This window comes from Cebus imitator, unplaced genomic scaffold (assembly GCF_001604975.1).
Source record: "Cebus imitator isolate Cc_AM_T3 unplaced genomic scaffold, Cebus_imitator-1.0 Scaffold219, whole genome shotgun sequence".
Classification (NCBI taxonomy): domain Eukaryota; kingdom Metazoa; phylum Chordata; class Mammalia; order Primates; family Cebidae; genus Cebus; species Cebus imitator.
The window spans coordinates 2,841,563-2,850,204 of NW_016107534.1; the positions used below are offsets into that span (position 1 = coordinate 2,841,563).

At 43.6% G+C, this 8,642-nt stretch overlaps 2 pseudogenes; both read right to left on the reverse strand.

The window, feature by feature from the left end:
* Positions 1-4,800: 4,800 nt before the first annotated feature.
* LOC119474229 lies at positions 4,801-4,841 on the reverse strand (annotated as a pseudogene).
* A 239-nt stretch (positions 4,842-5,080) lies between these two features.
* On the reverse strand, positions 5,081-5,148 carry LOC119474228 (annotated as a pseudogene).
* Positions 5,149-8,642: the final 3,494 nt, after the last annotated feature.

Consider the following 8,642-nt stretch of genomic DNA (forward strand, 5'->3'; position numbering starts at 1 on the left):
GTGCGAGCCATTGAGCCCTGCCAAATGGTGATTTCCTACTTCCATTATCCCTCCTACTATGAAGCGTTGGCATTCTACTGTAAAGAAGAGGCTCCCCCCACCATCGGTATGACTAATAGGTTCCAATTTTATTTGACAGTTTGTAACTCATCACTGTCATTGTCTGCTTTGATATTCAAATGGTCCCAAATTTGGCCAGTGGGAGCACCTTCAGGCTGCCTTCTGCATTCTTTTGACTTGTCAGCTTCATTCTTAGAACACTTCCTTCCTTTCTGGCAAACAAGAGGTTCCACTCTTATCTTGTACTTTTCCTGTCCCAGTCTTGGAATCAGCCATTTCTCCAAGAAATCCTGGTTCTTTAGAGTGGAAGATGGTATTTAGAAAACCAACCTACACACTTAGTGCGGGTCTTCCTGCTGTGGTGTCACTGCTTCTAGGCCCTCTCAATGAACAGAGTTAGGAAAACACACACACACATCCATATATGCACACACAGGTTGTTTTTTTTTGAGATGGAGTCTCACTCTGTGGCCCAGGTTGGAGTGCAGTGGCACGATCTTGGCTCACTGCAAACTCTGCCATCGGGGTTCAAGTGATTCTCTTGCCTCAGCCTCCTGGGTAGCTGGGATTACAAGTGCCTGCCACTGCACCCGGCTAATTTTTGTAGTTTTTAGTAGAGACAGGGTTTCACCGTCTTGGCCAGGCTGGTCTTGAACTCCTGACCTCGTGATACACTCACCTCAGCCTCCCAAAGTGCTGGGATTACAGGCGTGAGTCACCGTGCCTGGCCACATACATAAATTTTTATGCACTCTTGCACCTATAACTATATATCTCCATCTATCTATCTTTTTTTTTTTTGAGACAGAGTCTCACTCTGTTGCCAGGCGCCAGGTTGGAGTGCAATGGCACGATCTCGGCTCACTGCAACCTCCTCCTCCCGGTTTCAAGCAATTCCCCTGCCTCAGCCTCCCGAGTAGCTGGGACTACAGGCGCGTACCACCACGCCCAACTAAGTTTTGTATTTTTTTAGCAGAAACAGGGTTTCATCATGTTGGCCAGGATGGTCTCGGTCTCTTGACCTCGTGATACACCCACCTCGGTCTCCCAAAGTGCTGAGATTACAGGCGTGAGCCACCGCGCCCGGCTCTCTCTATATATATTTTAAACTGAGTTCATTTTGATATCTCCAATTTCAGTCTACCACCTCTGGGTTCTTTCTAGCCTTCCCAATCTTGCCATGCTTATAAGAACCTTCTCCCACAGTGAGAAACCTGGCTACCATTATCCTCAATATGTTTACTCAATTGCTCATGTAACCAGTCTCCCAACTACACTGGCTGACTCCCTCATCTGCCACCGCTCCTACTGAGCAAGCCCTCTGTCTTTGAGAAGCTCTCAGATCTGCCTCATCCTTCATCCCTGGGCATCCTGCGATCTGAGTCTAATGGGCTCACCTTTGTCTTCTTCCCTGCTTGCTGCCACACTGCAGGCAGTAAGGCAACTCCTCATGGGAAATTCAAAGGGCTACAATGGCGTTGGAAGGCTGCAGGTTGTGTTATTGACATTCACTCTTCCATAGGGTGAAGGTCCTGGGGTGATAAGGACTCAGGGGCCTGGGGTGATGAGGACTCGGGAATGATTGAAATGTAAAAAGCTGTCTATATTTAATGTATACAACTTGATGAGTGTGGGGGTAAGTATACACCTGTGAAGCCAACTCTACTACCATCAAGGCCATAGACATACCCATCACCTCCTGAATTTTCCTCCTGCCCTATTATTTTGTGTATGTGCGTGCGCGCGTGTGTGTGTGTGTGTGTGTGTGTGTGAATAATATTCAATATATTCAATGTCTACCCTCTTGGGAAATTTTTTTTTTTTGAGGCAGAGTCTTGCTCTGTTACCCAGGCTGGAGTGCAGTAGCACGATCTCAGCTCACTGCAACCTCTGCCTCCTGGGTTCAGGCGATTCTGCCTCAGCCTCCCAAGTAGCTGGGATTACAGGTGCGTGCCACAACACCTGGCTAGTTTTCTCATATTTTTAGTAGGGACAGGGTTTCACCATGTTAGCCAGGATGGTCTCAACCTCCTGACTTAGTGATCCACTTGCCTTGCCTCCCTGAGTGCTAGGATTACAGGCGTGGGCCGCCACGCCTTTTAACTATATCATACAGCATTGTTAGTGGCAGACATAATGGCACATATTGGATCTCTAAAACTCACTCATCTATTCTACAACTGAAACTTTGTACTCTTTAACTATCATCTCATCTTCACCCCCACCCAGCCCCTGGCAACCGCTGTTTTACACTCTGCTTCTATGTGTTTGACTATTTTCTTTTCTTTGAGACAGGGTCTCTCTCTGTCACCCAGACTGGAGTACAGTGTGGCACAATCATGACTCTGCAGCCTCGACCTCCTGGCCTCAAGCAATCCTCCTGCCTTAGCCCAGGAACACAGGCTCTGCTAATTTTTATTAGTTTTTTTTGTAGAGATGGGGTCTCATTATGTTGCTGAGGCTACTCTTGAACTCCTGGTTCAAATGATCCTTCCGCCTTGGCCTTCCAAAAGTATTGGGATTACTGATATGGGCCACCCTACCTGGCCAACCATTTTTTATTCCATGTATAAGTGACATCATACGATATTTGTCTTTTTGTGTCTGCTTTATTTCAGCTAGCATAATATCCACCAGGTCCATGCATGTTGTTGCCTACGGCAGGATTTCCTTCCTTCCTTCCTCCTTCCTTCTTCTCTCCCTTCCTTCCATTCTTCCTACTCCTCGCCCCCCCCCCCCACCGCCCCCTTCACTCCTTCCCTTCTTTTCTTTTTCTTTTGAAACAGGATCTTGCCCTGTTGCCAGGCTGGAGCGTAATGGTGGGATTACGGCTCACCACAGCTTTGCTCTCCCAGGCTCAAGTGATGCTCTTGCCTCAGCCTCTCAGGTAGCTGGGGCTACAGGTACATGCATGTACCCCTGGCCTTTTTAACTTTTTTTTTTAATTTTTAGTAGAGACAAGGTCTCACGATGTTGCCCAGGCTGATCTCAAACTCCTGAGCTCAAGTAGTTCTCCCACAGCCTCTGAAAGTGTTGGGATTACAGGTGTGAGCCATTGAACGGAGCCAATTTCTTTCTTTTTTAAGGCTGAATTGTCTCCTGAAAAATTTTTAAACGCCCTCTTTTCTATTTGTAGATGTATCCTATTCTCATGGGATAATCCTTCAAATCAGCCTGAAGAACTAAACAATGGTGAGCCCAGCTGGGCTTTTCTGTCTCTAATGAGACAGTGCTGTGAATGATAGGGGATTTATGAAGGTTTTTCTTGAATTATTTTTTTCTTTTTTTTTTTTTTTTTTTTTTTTGAGACAGTTTCGCTCTTGTTACCCAGGCTGGAGTGCAATGGCGCGATCTCGGCTCACCGCAACCTCCGCCTCCTGGGTTCAGGCAATTCTCCTGCCTCAGCCTCCTGAGTAGCTGGGATTACAGGCATGCGCCACCATGCCCAGCTGATTTTTTGTATTTTTAGTAGAGACGGGGTTTCACCGTGTTGACCAGGATGGTCTCGATCTCTTGACCTCGTGATCCACCCGCCTCAGCCCCCCAAAGTGCTGGGATTACAGGCGTGAGCCACCGCGTCCGGCCTCTTCTACTTTTAAAAGGTTTTCTTGAATTGTGTCCCTGAGCTGATTACTCACTCCCTCAGACTGCTCTTCTCCAATTTGGGGAGGGGGAGGGAGTAATTTGTGAGAACTCTGCACAATTTTATTAACTAGCGTTTTTTCTCTATTACCAGGCTATCTCCAGATTTTATGTCTTCCCTACCCTGAGGCCACCTAACTTAAACATTTTCTTTGTTAGGTTATCAATAGTTAATCTTTTGTTATTTAAAAAATGATATACTTAATGTGCATGGCAGGGGAGTCATTCTATGACAAAGCTTCTTCGCACAGGTTGCTAACTGTCCATCAATAGCCCTCATCCTTAAATAATAAATAGTTCTCCAGTTCTAGGTGGGCTCATGGCCACCCAGTGAAAAGTTACATTTCCCAGCTTCCCTTGTACCTGGGTGTGGCCGCATGTCTGAATTCCGACCAATGGGATGTGAGCAAAAGTGATTATGCCATTTTCAGGTCATAGCCTTAAAAGGAATGAGTGTGCACTCCCCTTTCTTTTCCCTCTTCTCACTGGTCAGGACGCAGACATAATGGCAGGAGCTGGAGTAGCCACCTTAGGACCCAGAGCTCAAAGTCGCATGCTGAGAATGGCAGAGATACTGTATCCGCTCTGGACTGCTGACCTTTGAACTATTATGTAAGAGAGAATCAAAATTCTATTTTAAGTCACAATATTTTGGAGTCTTGGACTACCTGGACTACATCTTAAGTAGTATAGCTTCATGCCACTACTTTCACCCAGAAGCCTGCACCTCCCCTTTATTTGCACATAGTTATATTTTCCTATTTAATGTTATATGTTCATGTTTTCACAAAGTAAAATGTTTAGTGATCCAAAGAATTTTTTTCCAAAGAACCAGCTTATGGATATATTTTTGTGTGCTTAGTGTTTTGAGATTATTTTTGCTACATTTGAATGAATTTTAAGCCATTTATAGAATTATGAGGTCACATACTTTTCTTCTCAACATTCTTTCTCCATTGTTTCACTGTCCTATGCCATCTAAAATTGCTGGAAAGAAGTCTGAGGCCTGTCTCCTTTTTTCCCCTGGGTAGACTGTCAGCTTCTTCTATCTGGATGTTTGTAGTATAACGCTTTTTTTTTTTTTTTTTTTTTTAAGTATGGGGTTTTCCAGAAACTGGAAAACCTGCTAGACAAACTCTTCTTTTTTTTCTTTTTCTTTCTCTGTCACCCAGGCTGGAGTGCAGTGGCATGATCTCAGCTCAGTGCAGTCTCCGTCTCCGGGTTCAAGCCATTCTCCTGCCTCAATCTCCTAAGTAGCTGGGACTACAGGTGCTTACCACCACACCTGGCTAATTTTTGTATTGTTTGTAGAGACAGGGTTTCGTCGTCTTGGCCAGGCTGGTCTCAAGTGATCTGCCCACCTCAGCCTCCCAAAGTGCTGGGATTACAGGAGTGAGCCTCCACACCCAGCCCTGCTAGACAAATTCTAAAAGAGTAGTAATGCTTAGTTAATGCATTCTTTATCCCTAAGATTTAGGAACTTCACAAGAGCTAGACTGGTCTCAGTGGCTTCTTGACTCAGTTTATCTGCAATATAGTGAATTCTGTTCTTTTGTCAAATCAGGTCTTTTTGTTTGTTTGTTTTAAAAATAGCTCTTTCTTTTTATGTTTTTATTACTTTTTTGAATTTCATTTGTTCCCTAATCACTAAGGACTCAGTCTGTGTGTTGGATCAACATAACTATTTTCTATATCTGTCATTTCATCTCTCTCTGCAGCTTTATTGTATGATTTTTTTTTTTTTTTTTAGATGGAGTCTTGCTTTTTCACCCTGGCTGGAGTGCAGTGGCACGATGTTGCCTCACTGCAACCTCCACCTCCCGGGTTCAAGCGATTCTCCTGCCTCAGCCTCCCGAGTAGCTGGGACTACAGGTGTATGCCACCATGCCTGCCTAATTTTCATATTTTTAGTAGAGAGGGTTTCACCATATTGGTTAGGCTGGTCTTGAACTGACCTCAGGTGATCTGCTTGCCTTGCCCTCCCAAAGTGCTAGGATTACAGGCGTGAGCCATTGCGCCCGGCTGACTTCCAGATCTTTAGTGTCTTTTTCTTGTTTCTTTGCTTACCTCTTTTGGTTACCATTTCATCGTTTTATCTTATTTTGGCATCTCTATGTTTTTCTTTCAGAGGGCCCATATTATATTTAATTTTCTTGAGAGTGCAAAGAACAGTTTTATCAAATATTTTCCTCTACTTCCTGGGATCATTATACTTTTGATATGCAGTCGTCATGTGTATTTTCCTCCTGGCATTTTTTTTTTTTTTTTTTGGGACGGAGTTTCGCTCTTGTTACCCAGGCTGGAGTGCAATGGCGCGATCTCGGCTCACCGCAACATCTGCCTCCTGGGTTCAGGCAATTCTCCTGCCTCAGCCTCCTGAGTAGCTGGGATTACAGGCATGCACCACCATGCCCAGCTAATTTTTTGTATTTTTAGTAGAGACGGGGTTTCACCGTGTTGACCAGGATGGTCTTGATCTCTTGACCTCGTGATCCACCCGCCTCGGCCTCCCAAAGTGCTGGGATTACAGGCTTGAGCCACCGCATCCAGCCTCCCTCCTGGCATTTTTTGGGGGAGAGAAGAGTAATATCTGACAGAGATCCTGTGATAGAGCTTTACTAAGAAATAGTGACTATTTTAATTAAAAAATGTCTATCTTGAATCCAGTAACCCTTTAGATAGAACTTCTGTTTCACAGGAAATAAGCAGTAGAGAATCAAGCTAAACATCACCCCATGGAAGCAAGCAGAGAAACCTAGAAGGTAGGGCATGCTGTAGGACAACTCATTCAATTGCTTTCACTAATAAGTGTCCTGAAAAGAGAAATATATCAGATTAAAATAAGCTAAGGGAACATGCTTGGTCCTGGATTGGGTACTGATTTGGATAAATCAGCCATAGTAATAATTTTGGTTAACTGGAGAAAGTATAATATGGTCTGAAAATTAGGTAAGAGGAAAATACACAAAGGCAGAGACTGTCAACTAAATGAAGCAGGTTATTAAAAAGTTATAAAACAATATTTAAAGTATGATCTCATCACACACCCCTTCAGGAAGAAGGACTATGCTGAGTTTTATTAAACACTTGCTGTATTGCTGGGCGTGGTGGCACACACCTGTAATCCCAGCACTTTGGGAAGCAGAGAAGGGTGGATTGCTTGAGGTCAGAAGTTCAAGACCAGCCTGACCAACATGGTGAAACCCCGTCTCTACTAAAAATACAAAAATTACCCGAGTGTGTTGGCAGGCTCCTACAATCCCAGCTACTCGGGAGGCTGAGGCAAGAGAGTCACTTGAACCCGGGAAGCAGAGGTTGCAGTGAGCTAAGATCGCACCACTGTACTCCAGCCTGTGTGACAGAGCATGACTCTGTCTCAAAACAACAAACAAAAGCCTTTTTGTATTTTCCAATATTCTTCAAAGCTTTGCACTGCTTATGTAATAATAAAGTGTTTTAAATAGTGACATAGATTTAAATGGGACAGACTTACCACAAAGATAATAAAACTTAAGCTTCAGGGCCTCTAAATCATATGGGCCTCATGAGGCCCTAGGAGAACCCTAGCAATTTTATATCATACTTTTAGGGAGGTTTTAATTTTGTTTGTTAAGTTCTAGTGTCTTTTCACTGTGGTGACATATACACAACATAAAATGTACCATTTTAAGTATACAGTTCAGTAGCATTCAGTACATTCCCATTGTTTTGCATCCATCACCAGCATCCATCTCCAGAACTTTTTCATCTTCCCTAAATAAAACTCTGCACCCATTAAAAAATAACTCCCTATGATCCCCTCCATCTAGTCTTTTTATTTTTAAGAGTTTCTAAAATTTTACAAACTCTTAGCATCACAAAACCTGGGTCCAGCCCCAACTGACAACCAGATGTTCTGATAATTCCTGGGCAAGCTATGAAATGATACCTTGCCCTGCCAAAGTGGCTTTAGCCTCAGACCAAAGGACAGTCAGCATGGTTAAGGTTGTCACCAAAGTTTTCATCACTAAATGTGCAAACAGTAGTATTTGTGTCAGCGTCAATATTACTGAATATGCAAGGAGGAAAAAGCAATTTTTTTCATCAAGTTATTGGAACCTACATTTATATAACTTTCCCCAGAAGCTACAAGTTTGTTATTCCTACAGTCCTAATTTCCTGTAAATTAACCATATTTTCTTCATTGCTTAAAATTCTTGGTAAATAATTTTACATCTCCTTTTCCAGAAGGTAGTCACATGGCCTTACCTAGCTGCAAGGGAGGCCAGGAAATGTAATCTTTTTTATAGGAGACCTGTGCCCAACTAATCATTAAGTATTCTATTACTAAAAAAAGAAAAAAAAAAAAAAAAACACATTTGGCCAGACATGGTGGCTCACACCTGTAATCCCAGCATTTTGGGAGTTCAAGGAGGGCTGATCACTTGAGGACAGGAGTTTGAGACCAGCCATTAGCAGAGATGGTGAAACCCCATCTCTACTAAAAATATAAAAATTAGCCAGGCATGGTGGTTCATGCCTGTAATTCCAGCTTCTTGGGAGGCTGAGGCAGGAGAATCGCTTAAACCCAGGAGATGGAGGTTGCAGTGAGCCAAGATCATGCCACTGCACTCCAGCCTGGGCAAGAGTGAGATCTTGTCTTAAAAAATAAAAAGAATAGAATGAGTCTTAGGACAGACAACTAATAGACAACTAAGCATCTCTCACATAGCTTCTAAAAAGATTCAATATGCTTGTTTTTGAGGTTTGGTGGGGGGAGTACGAAGGATTGCACATCTTTTTTTTTTCTTTTTTTTTTTTAATAGAGACAGGGTCTCATTCTGCTGTGCAGGCTGGAGTATAGTGCTGAGATCACAGCTCACTGTAGCCTTGAACTCCTGTCCTCAAGCGATCCTTCTGGGAGCCTCAGCTCCTCAAAGCACCAGAATTACAGGTGTGAG